General features: G+C 36.5%; 1 protein-coding gene across 1 annotated transcript in view; it reads right to left on the bottom strand.

Annotated features, from left to right (window-relative positions):
* NAALADL2 (N-acetylated alpha-linked acidic dipeptidase like 2) overlaps positions 1-13,275 on the bottom strand; it is a gene marked incomplete at its 5' end in the record, with an annotated part of 857,615 nt that overhangs the window by 345,820 nt on the left and 498,520 nt on the right. The window lies entirely within an intron of this gene.

Below are 13,275 nucleotides of genomic sequence, written 5' to 3'. Positions count from 1 at the left end.
ATTCATGCCTTCAATCAAAAGAGTGCCGATTCCTCCCCCCACTCCCTCAGAAAAGTGAAAGGGGATGCTGAACAGGGAGGAAGACACCAGACACAGTTAAGGGGGGCGGTATCTCATATTTAAAATGGGATGGTCTTATAATTGCAGAGACTTCTCAAATGTTTTACTGTCTTGGTGCCCAGAATCCTTCCTTCCAGGTAGGGCAATAGGAAATTCACTTGTAGCAAATAACCAGGTCAATGGAGACTATATAAAAATACTGAAAATCTGGAAGTCCACCAATAAAACACCTCACCAGAGACATCCTATGTTAAAGTCCATCAGTCAATAAACCCCATCCTTATACAGAATTTTAAATCAACTCAATTTTGCCATTCTTAAGTAGGCACCCTCAGCTAAGGACAATCCTAGAAGGCACACATGCATCAGAGCTTATGAGGAGAAGAGTAAGGGGGTCAGGAGGCTCAGGGAAGGAGGTCTCCAGGAAGACAAAGGAGAATTGAAAAACCAGATGTGTGCTAATGTATTGAGAGAATATTTACAGTAGAACTCAGAGAGTTAGCATGTGAAGAGCTTCCAGATACATAGAAAAATAAGAAATCTAACCATCAGACAACCTTTAGCTTCAGAGGGAGCAAAAAGTTGTTCAAGAAAGAAATGTAATCATCATACAATGTAATAATATTTACATAGTCAAAATTATATAAATAATGACTAACACACACACAAAATGATACTCTTGGGAAAAAAAAAAAGAAAAGGGCAAAAGTCAGGGGTGATGGCCTATGGAGACTTGTGAAAGCAAACTAAATCTTTATCTTCCATACTGGTAATGAATAAAACTGAAAAAATGAATTCACTGATAAATATGTTTTGAGAGACAGAGAGGTAAATATAAAATGTAGGGAACAACTAAAACTACTGAAAGAAAGTGAGTGTTTGCTTTGGGTGAGAAAGGAAAGAGAAAACATAGGGAAGGAGGGGAGAAGATGAGATTTTTGTAAACTAACTTTGTAGAATTATTTGAATATATTTATCTATAACTTTGAGAAAAATAAAAATAAGGAGAGAAAACTATCTGACAGAAGTAAAAGAAAAATCCACAAGTACTCAGAGTAAAGAGGATGGAGAGAATAAACTAAACTGTGCTTAAGAACTAAAAAATGTTTTCGGTTGATATATTTATACTGACTCAGAGAGGAAATACACAGTGGAATGACTCTCTCTAGCAGCCAAAATGTCTGTGAACACAGAGCTTTATTTTTCAGAACTTTTATTAGGGAAAATGATTGCCAAAGGTTTTCTCAGAATTTAATTTGATAGGACTGCAGGGGGTGCAGAGCTCAACCATACTGGTATCCAGGCTCCAGGAGGCAGATTATAAATGAGAAAATATGTTACAGAAGTGTTTCCTTAATTTATCATCTTGAAAACCACAAGGCTAAAAAAAAAAAAAAAAAAAATGATATTTAGCTTAGGCCTATGGCAGCCATAGCAGTCCTAACTTTGAAGTAAAAATAATAAAGATTCGAGCTCAGGATCAGGTTTGTGATGTAAACACAGTGCTGGTTACATAATCCGGGAACCCCTTTTATATGGATATATGACGGTGCATTTTGACCACAGGGTAGTTCATTGCTTCCTAGCAATTTTCATGTCATAGGACCAAGAGTGGCCGTATAATTTGCAGGGCCCAGAGCAAAATGACAATGTGGGACTCCCTGTTCAAAAAGCATGAAGAATCTCAAGACGGTAACAGCAGAGCATTAAATCAAGTGTGGGCCCTTCTGAGTGGGGGCCAGTGCCACTGTGCATACTGCATGGCCGTGAGCCAGGCCCTGCAGGGCTCATACAGCACACGAAGCCATTCAGTGCACTGAGACAACCTGAAGGGAATGTTCACACCTGAAGGAAGCTGCTGTCAGCCTCAAGTGACCAGCCCTGAGTCCCTGTGCTCTAGGTCGCACCCGGGGCCATAGCGGTTAATATCTCAAGGCATAGATGGTGCCCCTCAGCACATCCGCTGGGAAGCCCCGATATAGCCCTCTTACTCTGGTTCCCCAGAATGGATTTCCTCCGTCGCCCATTACCTTCAGGGTTTCTAGTGTACATGGGACAGTGAAACAGTATTTATGAGAAATGTGCGATCTGTTATTTTGGTCTTTTCATGGACGTTAGGTGCTGACACATTACCAACACAAAATGAAACTTTTTAAAATGCTACATGATCTCACCCCTCCCCAGATCGAATGCCAAACTCTTTGGTTTGCCATTCAAGGCTCTTCACAATCTCAGACCTTCTATTTTGAACGTTATTTCCGATCGTTCGTCTCCACACATTTTAGGCTAACCGTTAAGCTGTCCACCCATGTATTCTGCGCTGTACGCCCTCCAGGTTGTTGCTGCAGCCGTTCCTTGCACTTTACTGGCTATTCTCACGCATCACACTATCCGAACGTTACACTTTCTCTAAAACCCAACTCAAAAGTCACTTTCTACAGGAAGCTTTCTCTGTTGCCCTCATCTCTCTATGTGATATTTCTGCACTTCATTGTAGTCTTTGTCATTTCTAATTAACATTATCATTACATTTCATACTTATCACTTTATCACTTTGTTTCTCCTCTTTAAACTCTTAAATTCCTTGAAGTCTTCTTCATTACTGCATAACACACAATGCCTAACACAAGGCCAGGAACACAACAGGATCAGCAATTCTTTGAAAAATAGTTTCAATGACACTATCTCACTGGTTTTCTGAATGCCTTGAAGATGGAACAAGGGTACAACTAAAGAATAAATTATAATTTTATTAATCCTATGCCTGCTATACATTTGTGCTTTTTCTCCAGCTAACTGCCTCCCACAGTAGACATATTACATAGACTTTCAAAACCCATCTATCCCCATCAACTCACTGGTTAACCTTGCTGTAAACTTACCTTTTACATGTAAAAAAAAAAACTATTTCCCCCCCCTCATTCTTCCCCTCCCGCTATCATGGAACACTACATCAAAAACTAATGATGTAATGTATGGTGATTAACATAACAATAAAATTTTTTTTAAAAGACTATCTCTATAAATAAAATAATCTGATATGTATTTATCTGTTAATGAAAAAATCAATACCTGCATTTCCTTTTTCTCTATAGTGCTCTATCAGGCATATGAAGCAATATATTTAAGAGTTAAATATGAGTGAAACCTAAACCCTAATTGAACGTATTTAAATCTTTGATTTTTTTTTTTTTCTGCATGACTAATAGACTTGCATTAGTTTTGAAATATCTGAAGTGGTTCATTAATTTTTCACCTTCAGCTTAATGGAAGTTTGACAAACAGTTCACTTCTGAGAGCAGATAGTAAAAGCAGGACTTTATAGTATACTAAGATTAAATTATGGACAAATGTTATTTTTTTTACTTGTTTATTGAAGAGCTGAGAATTTTATTTTCTTACATTATTAAGAGGCTTTGGCTAAAACCAAATAATATACCATTTTTATTCATTTATATTTTAAAACACATTTATGAACTAAAGGTATGTGTTGAAAATCAGCCAGATTGTGTGCCTGATGGAAAGGGCACCATACAGAAAAGATGTTGACATTACCTCCTAGCACTCCAGCTTTTATTTTTATTTTTTTAAAGATTTAATTAGTTTGAGAGAGAGAGGGAGAGGGAGAGCACAGGAGGGGGGGAGGGGCAGAGGGGGGAGGGGCAGAGGCTCCCTCCCTGAGCAGGGAGCCAGATGTGGGGCTGGATCCCAGGACCCCAGGATCATGACCTGAATCAAAGGGAGACGCTTAACCGATTGAGCCACCCAGCTCCAGGACTCCAACTTTTAGATTATAGCATAGATATCATGCCCGGTTCATTGTTTATGCTCAGTAAAGACTGACACTAACTTTTTTTTTTACTAGATAGGTAGTTCTCTCTCCACCTTATGCACTCCTTGCAATCCAGATAAAGATCCAAATCAATCCATGCCATCAATAATCCAATCCCTGACACAAGGCCACATGCATGTAGTAGAAAGAGGAAAAAGGACATAGAGTTCCAAGTCTGACTTTATCACTGACTCTGTGAAATGTAATGTATAGACAATTTCACTATGCCAGTGTTGTCATCCCATCTACTATACCTGAATAACCAAGGTGACACTGAATGGCCTTCATTATTCTGACTTCGTGAAATAAAAAGTGCATTACCTTAGAGGCTGACAGCCTGAACCACAGTGGATGAAACTCAGAAGAAATGAGGTCAAAAATAAGTGAAAAAGGTTTTCTAATTGTACATATTTAGCAGGCTTTGCATTATGCTTTTTCAAGTTGTTGATGCCCACTTCAATCCTATCTGGTTAGATGTATACAGAAAACATGAACACTCTGTTATCTGCCAGCTACTCTTTTTGTATGGCAAGATGGAATTCTTTTAAACTCAACTGAAGAAGTGTATATAGCAAGCACTGATTACCCGAAGAATATTAAAATAAATAAATAAATAAATAAGCCTTCAGAAACCAGAAATCTTAGACACTGGGATCATCAGATTAATGCACCAAGACGTAAAATAAGGTAAAATAATAATAATAATAATAATGATGCTGGTAAATAAAGCAAGAGGAGCCTTGTATGGATTAGTGATGATAATGTGCTGCCATTGGAGAGGATAGTACAGTTTCCAAGCTGAGGACTGTAACTCAACCCTCAGCGTCTGTGTGTGTAAACCTAAGATCCTGCTACATGATATAAGCATAGATCTTATAGACTCTTTTTATTCAATGTGTGTAGTCCTTGGACAAGCAGCAGGGGCATAATTTAGGAACTCATTAGCAATGCAGAATCTGAAACTCCACCCCAGACCTTCTGAATCTGAATCGGTAGTTTAACGAGATCCCCAGGTGATTCACACGCACATTAGATAAGCACTGGCCTAAATCATTGTATATTTTTCCACAGCACAATTTACATAATTTTCACAGCAAAGAAGATATAAAAAGCAGGATGAAGAAGATAAAAAATAATAGCCTGTGTTTGCTCACCTTCCCCCAAATTAAAGATGACACAGCCTTTAACTGTATCAATAAACCCAAAATCAGCAGTTTTTCTGAGGCTCTTTCAAAATAGGAAACAAGGCCGCTCATATGCTATCGCTAAATAACAAGTTGAAATTGGACTCAGAACACTTCTTTTTGTTTTCGTTCTTTCCCCAAAGATAAATTTGGTGACTCGAGATCAGAATTACATTTACAACACTTTATTTCAGCCATGAATAAATATTACAATAGCTAACCGATTTGACTTTTTTTTCCCCTTGGTTTTCAAGTATTATAATTCATTATAGTAGAAGACTGACAAACCTAAAATATAAATACTTCCCACTTGCCAGCGAACCAAGCAATCAGAGAGCTTAAAAAGCAGAGATTTTTAAAAAGACATTTTGTGCTGCACTTTTATAAAAAGACACAAATAGCAAATGAACAAGTTGCTATCAGTGATGTTATCCCAGAATACCTGATTTGACTTTCTCCAGAGAACTGCCACTTTGACAGAAATCAGACCATTAAATAACTGGCGCAAATGTTTTTTTCATTTCTATTTTAGCTCACTGAATTTACAGTTATTTTCCAGAAATGACCAGTGCGCTAAATTGGCTAGTCATTTTGATGTCCTTGTAGATACAGCTGATCCTTTATAATTTCAGCATTTCATAACCTGCTGGTTATGAATAGCACCATCCTCCCTCAAGCTAGTCAAATTCAGTACTGTGTTGTTCAGGTTATTATTAAAAATGAAATCATTAACACTTAAAAATGCTTTGTGCTATGCAGTCTTCTTGGAGCTCATCTGTGTTCTCTGTGTCTCTGTGTGTGTATACACACACACACACACATGTATTTATTTTTGCCATATAGGATGTTTTTATTGATTATCTTTGTAACTAAAATGAATTATTATTTCTTTAATTTACATCATATTTCCTGCCTGCCCTCAAACTAATATAAATTGTAGGTCTAAAAACTGGCCGATGTTGGGGCACCTGGGTGGCGCAGGTTAAGGGCCTGATTCTTGATTTTGGCTCCCGTCATGATCTCAGGGTTGTGAGATCAAGCCCCAAATCAGGCTCTGCACTGGGCTTGGAGCCTGCTTAATATTCTCTCTCTCCCCTCCTCCCACTCCCCTCCCCCAGCTCCCGCACTAAAAAAAAAAAAAAGCTGGCCAATGCCAGGCACCCAGCTCTTATGTCACTTACTCTGGGAAGCTTAGTTCTTGCATATGCCCCCATATAAATCCTTGTTTCGACATTTAGTAAACACTGCTTTTTTCTAATTTCCTTTTTATTTTCTGCTCACTGACCAGAGTGTAAGCTTCTTGGGGACTGATTCACTGCTATATTCCCATGGCTTAGCCCACTACACAGTAAAAAGCAGCATCATTTGGATGAATGATCAGACCAATGTTCAAGTGAATAACTTTGTTCTGTCTAATCATAAACCTAAAACCCATGACTCATGATATAAAATTTGCAATCACAAAATCCTAAAACTGAAGACACAGATGGTCTCATCTCCTCATTTCATTGGTCCTCTCTTAAGCTAAGCATCTTGCCATATTCCATAGTAATTATTACAATATTTTCATGCTTAACTCATGTGTTGTAAAAAGTCACAAAGGGAATAGGAAGTAACACACTCATTTATAAAGCAAAGTGTCTGTATAATCTAAAATTAAAGGAGCATACAGCTTATGTAGAGTACAATTTTACTTAAAAATAGTATACAAGAAAAATCTGTTAATATTGTTAATATTTATATTAGTTTTGTTAATTTAATTTGGACTCTCTTTTTCCAGTTAGCTTATTCAAAGGTATTGATAATGAATATGAAGGAGCTAGACAACTTTTCCCATTACTAAAGACATTTTTCTTTACTGTTTAGATATAGAAATTCAAGATTTGGGCGCCTGGGTGGCTCAGTTGGTTAAGTGACTGCCTTCGGCTCAGGTCATGATCCTGGAGTCCCGGGATCGAGTCCTGCATCGGGCTCCCTGCTCGGCAGGGAGTCTGCTTCTCCCTCTGACCCTCCTCCCTCTCATGCTCTCTGTATCTCATTCTCTCTGTCTCAAATAAATAAATAAAATCTTTAAAAAAATAAAAAAAAAAGAAATTCAAGATTTGTATTGGTAAAGTGAAATTATTTGGAACAAAGGACATTAAAATATAAATTACCATCATTTTCTCACCTCAAACAAATATGCTTGGATCATCTGCATATTTGTGGCTATGCAACAAACATTCAATTAAGGAAGAGTTTTTACTATTGTACTAAAAAGTTTTGATTAATATGCAGTTAAGTGAGGTGATATGCTTCATTTTGGCCAGTGTACAGGACATAAGCATAATATTTAATTAATTTGTTAGTTGAAATCTGGTGTGTCCTGCAAAATTGAATGTATTATTATTTAGAGAATTATGAGAATATATTTTTATAAATACCTTACATGGTTTTTTGTGACTTTACAACACACTGATAAATTACTTCCAAGTCCATTCATATGTTTCAGGTAGATGGTGGCCATCATTAACAACATGCTCTCCAAAGCATTTTTGTAGTCTGATCCTTTCTACTCAAGAAACCGGACTTCCTTTGGCATAGGGCTTTATCCCACTGAATTTGTATTTATAAATTTGTCATTTTTAAGTAAAAATTTAGATGAACAATGGCAGTGGTCATATTCAGATATTGACAAATATTTTCTTAATTCTATTTCAGAGGAATAATTGTTTATATGAGAACTGATTTCGCATTCCCCGAAAGTCTAGATATTTCTATTTTTTTTTGTATTTACCATTTGTCTACTCTAAGACTATTTTATTCCCTAAAGCATTCCAAGAACATGAACATTTGGAAATAAACCATAAACTATATCAGAAGAAAAGCAAACTAAGAGACAGATAAAATATCTAGTTTGTTCTTTACTTCAAGGAGAGTAGTCTAGATTCATAACTGGAATAATTGGCCATCTGCACATCACATGTAATATAAGCAAAGCAATCCTCTTCAGAGGCATTCCCCTGAGAAGCCTCCCATCTCAAACTTGAAGGGTATGAACATCAGAATGATTTGCAAAGTTTCTCATTTTAGAAAAAGTGTAGTTTGCATTTTTCAAAAGATAGCAAATAAACTGTGTGATGGGTTTTTGTTTGTTTTTTGGTTGTTGTGAAAGTATGCAACCATGAATTTACAATAAAATTCTTCATACCAGATTGTAATGAGAACACATTATTTTACGAGGCTGATTAGACGAGCAGGCAGAAAACCAACGCTTTATGTCTGGGTTTACGTAGTTTTTTAGATGTTTCTGATAATAAAAGTAGAAAATAATTAACCCTCGCTATCCTGATATGGATGTTAGATTAAATGAGCTATCACATATGCAGTGTTTCCAGATCTTCTTGGTTTCTTGTGAATCTTCTATTTTTGACATGGAAACACTGACACAAGAAAGGGACTCTGGCCTTGAGTCCAAAGACCAATATCTGGTCCTTACTCTGCCTCTAAATGGGAAGTGACTCTGGGAAAGTTTTTCACGTCTTTTGCAGTCTTGAATTCATCATATATACAATGTCTAAGGACTTCCGTTTCTAAGTTTTCGATTCTAAACTTGTCCGTGAGCAATCATTTAAGTCAGCTGATAGTTCCCTCTCCAAAATGTGTTTCAAATGGCCATAGAGTACTTTATAATCCTGACAGGAATTTAATAGAAATATTTCTCATCTTAATGTTGAAAGAGGCTCTTTGTATTTAGAAGGTTACATCTAACTTTGAGGTGAATATCCCACTATAATAACAGAAAAGTCCCTCATATGTGGAATGGGTAATATGAAAGATTTCCATTAATTCCCCTCCTGGCTTATCATTTTTCTCACACTATAATTAAAATTATTTTTATGAATAATAACACACAGAATTATGACTTGAAAAATATCACTCTATTATCTTACTGAAGTGATGATATATACTAGGAGAAGATAAACCTGGAAGGAAAAAGTAGAGATTTTAAACGTACACCATGGGAAAAAAAATCCCCGCTGTCAATAAGCTACAGATTGGTCATCAAAAATTTCCTCTACACAGAACTCCAGTCAAAAATTCTATTATTGGGGCACCTGGGTGGCTCAGTCGGTTAAGCCTCCGACTCTTGATTTCAGCTCAGGTCATGATCTCAGGGTCCTGGGATCGAGCCCCGAGTGGGGCTCTGTGCTCGGTGCAGAGCCTGCTTGTCCCTCTCCCTCTGCTCCTTCCCTGTACTCTCTCTCTTTCTCTTTATCTATCTTTCAAATAAATAAGTAAAATCTTAAAAAAAGAAATATTCTATTATTAATTCTTCTTCTGAATTTATATATGTAGGAATTTTCTTACTAAAAAGCCCTATAATCTGGTGAATGTAGTTTAGCAATTGGTTCTGTGTGTACATTTCCTGAAGGTATTTTATGAAATGAGACCAAAATTAACATTAAAAAAAATACTAAAATAATGCTTTGCCTATTTTCTTACTAAGGTAATATTTTTCTTGTACTGAAAGGCTATTTCACTAAATAATAAGTCTTCTTTGAAGTCATAGCACAAGCTGCAATGACACAGCGAGAGCCATGGCTATGCTTAGCATTGTATAGTACCAATGGTCCAGTTAATAAGCTCAGGTGTTCTGTAAGGACAGCAATGGTGTCTTTGTTCGTTCTTGTGTGTAGGACTTCAAATAGCACTGGGCACAGTCATCTTTTAAAAGCTTTTTTATGATGATGGAGCTTGAACAAAATTCAAAATTACTCACTTTGGCCTCAATTTTCGCTCTAGCTTCTTCATTTAATCTTCCTAAAACCAATGGTGTCATATTACACCCTGCACTACATATCAAGTGCCTTTCAGGTCATTCTCAGTCAACGTCATGAATGTTGCTTAGAAGAGGTAGAAAATGAGTGGGATCTTAAATAACTGGAAAAGGAAAAAGTCCAGAAGTTATTCCAGAGCAAGAACAGATCCCTGTCGGCAACTCTATTTCATTGCATTTTTGTGGCAGTTGGGTTGGGATTGGAACAGAGATCCCAGCAGATCTCGGAGGGGACAGATGATCCAAAATGTCTGGCTTCATGACTGGAACTCCTCTGTGATTGGAAGAGTTTCAGAGTAGCCAGAAAACCCATGGTCTTTATTGGGGTAAGTGAAATGAAGAAGGCTTCAGCAGGCCTGAAGAAAATAGGTATACCAGAAATCAGGGAGAGACCGGTACCTGAAAAAGACAGTGATGAATTCAGTGGAAGCAAAAAACACACTGCTAACGGGTGAGTGGAAAAGCAGGGTCCTGTGACTGGTTCCTGGTCAATATGCCAGAGTTCGGCCCATGAAGCCAATCTCCTTGACTCCTTATAAAGAAATAGAAGTAGTAGTGAGAGCACTGAAAGACAATTACTAAAACTGTTCTCTTTAGCAACATCTGGTGTCCAATGATCCTGGCTTTGACCTGATTTTTAATACAATATGTAAGTTTCAAACTATAAAGAAAATGGCATAAGGGAGATAATCCTAGGCAAAAGAATCAGCATGATTAAATGGGCTGTGGTAGGAAAAAAATAGGTGTGGAAAAGGAATGGCAAGTGGCCAAGCTTAGCTGGAAGTAACAGTATGCGTTGTAGATTAAGGCTAAAATTATAGCGTCCTTGTTGAGGTAGTAGACGAAGAAGCGTGGGGAATATTAGGGAAACTCTAGGGATTTTGATAGGGTTTTGAGCAGAGAATTGGTACCTTGAAAATGGATTTAAGAAATATTGATCTGGGGCACCTGGGTGGCTCAGTCGTTAAGCGTCTGCCTTCGGCTCAGGTCATGATCCCAGGGTCCTGGGGTCATGCCCCGCATCGGGCTCCCTGCTCTGCGGGGAGCCTGCTTCTCCCTCTACCCCTCCCCCTGCTTGTGTTCCCTCTCTCGCTGGTCTCTCTCTATCAAATAAATAAATAAAATCTTAAAAAAAAAAAGAAATATTGATCTGAGAGTGATCTGCAGAAAAGAACATACCAGGAAAAGGGGATACAATGAAAACAACAAAAATTGATCCCCTTTTTTGCCAGACACAGAGCTTGTATTCAGCATATAGCATCTCATTCCATTTCCACACTTTATACACGATGATACAATTTTTCAACTTCGTTATTGTGATTTCTTTTTCACTGAAATGACTCTAAAGCTCAGAAACTTTGAGATGCTTAAAATCACATTGCTAGTAAGCAACAGATGTGGGCTCAGTTGGCTTCTTTTAGACTCTGGAATTAAGGGTCTAACACACAAGTGTCAGAAGCTATAGCAATTTCTCAAGAAGAACTAACACCTGCACAAACGAGGATGTCTCTAGAAGAAGAAAGGTAAAGATTCATGTAAAAAGCTTGGAAAAGTAGAATTGTCAACACTTGGCAACCCACTGAACAGAGTAGAGGCAATGAGGTGACAGAAGCAGCACGTAAGGTTTCAATCCTGGATATGTGGAAGAATCAAAGTCCTATTAACGACACATTCAGCAGGAAAACTGTCCTGGAGGTAAAGAGGAGTCAGAATATTTTAAATAATTATATATAGTGCTTGGCTTCATTGGACAACTACTACTTTATAAATAACAGTATATAAAATAAATAAATAAAACATAAATAAAGTAAAAAGTCCTCCTCACCAGTTCACATTACAGTTAACCCCACTGGTTGTTTTCTGAACACTCTGCAAATGCTTGCACAATGACATCCTTTAAACTGCTGTCTCCCAGGCCATAAAGTGAGGACAAAAGCTGCCAAATACCTAGCTCAGGCTTTAGGATTAATGAGAGTACCCATAAAGTGCTTTGAGCTCCACAGAAGAATAGGTACAATATAAATGAGCCACATTATTCCAGTGACAAATACTATCCATATACTGTCCAATAAAACTGAAAAAAATGCAGTCTCTAGTTGTTCCTTCTGATAGTGTATATTGTCCTGCTATCACTTCTTTTCATTCTTTTGAGGTTCCCATAGAGAAAAAAATATAAACATTTCTACTTCCTGCCCAATTTGTGGAGTGTACTGAGATACACAAATCAAACAGATAATAGGATATTCTATGCCTACTTTCTCATAGTACCTTTGGTATAAAATGAAGAAAAAGAGCAATGCACTTACAAGGTTGTTTCAAAGAAAATATAAATCATATGAAAGCAAGATGGCTATTTTTAGAATGTTATGTTCAAGTCAAGTTCATTTTTCAATACAAAAGAAGACATCAACTACTTTCTGCATGCATTCAGGATTTATTTGTACTATCTGAAATTTCAAAATTATTTCACATTTTAATAAAATATCAATAACGTGCTAGATTTATAAGATCACATATTATGTATCTATACAACCTAGACTGATATTAAAATTCAATAGTTCTCCATAAGTAATAAGACATTCTAAAAAATTAACTAATGTCACACTAGCTCCATATCATAATATAAAGATGCAGCATTCCAGATTTCCGCTTTAATTATTGACAGAAAATGTGTAGACCTTTTAAATATAGTTACAGCAAATTTTCATGAATCCACCTCTAAGCTAATCTTATATGTTTAGCAATGTATGTAATATTGAGATGGGGAAATCTCAAAGGGGAAAAATAATGTGTAGAGAAAAAAATTACAGTTATTCATTGAGGCTACTCTGGATAACAAAGATATAAATAAAATATAAGTAGGATGATAACATCTGTGAGACTCATACTGATGTCAGCTAGAAGACAAACAAGAATTACAAACAATTTAGTTAATAATACGAATAGGAATTAGAACAAAAATACTAAAGATTCTCTTTAATGGTGAGATAGAAATGTCTAAGTTTTGTACTGAATACTTTCAATTAGAGTATATTTCAAAATAAAACCATAGAAGCTTTTAAAAAGTCTTCATTGCTTTCAAGTTCCCAAATTAACACACATATAAATGTTACCACACACACACACACACACACGTATATACACATGTATGTATACACACACATATAACTCAAAGAATAAATAATTTTTATAGTTATTCTAAAATTTGCGGGTTAATTAGTAGGAAATAGTCTAATTTAGATTGGGTCGTTCTCAAGGTATGATTCAAAGACCAAAAAATATAAAATCAGAATATTAAAAATGAAAAGATCATAATATAATAATCTATATTTCTCTTTTGTGGGTGGTAGGGACTTTATTATTTTTTAATTATCTAAATA

This window comes from Mirounga leonina, unplaced genomic scaffold (assembly GCF_011800145.1).
Source record: "Mirounga leonina isolate KUSES-001 unplaced genomic scaffold, KU_Mleo_1.0 Mir_115, whole genome shotgun sequence".
Taxonomy (NCBI): Eukaryota; Metazoa; Chordata; class Mammalia; order Carnivora; family Phocidae; genus Mirounga; species Mirounga leonina.
Note: the sequence above shows the minus strand (reverse complement) of the source record. Positions and strands in the feature narration are given on the sequence as shown.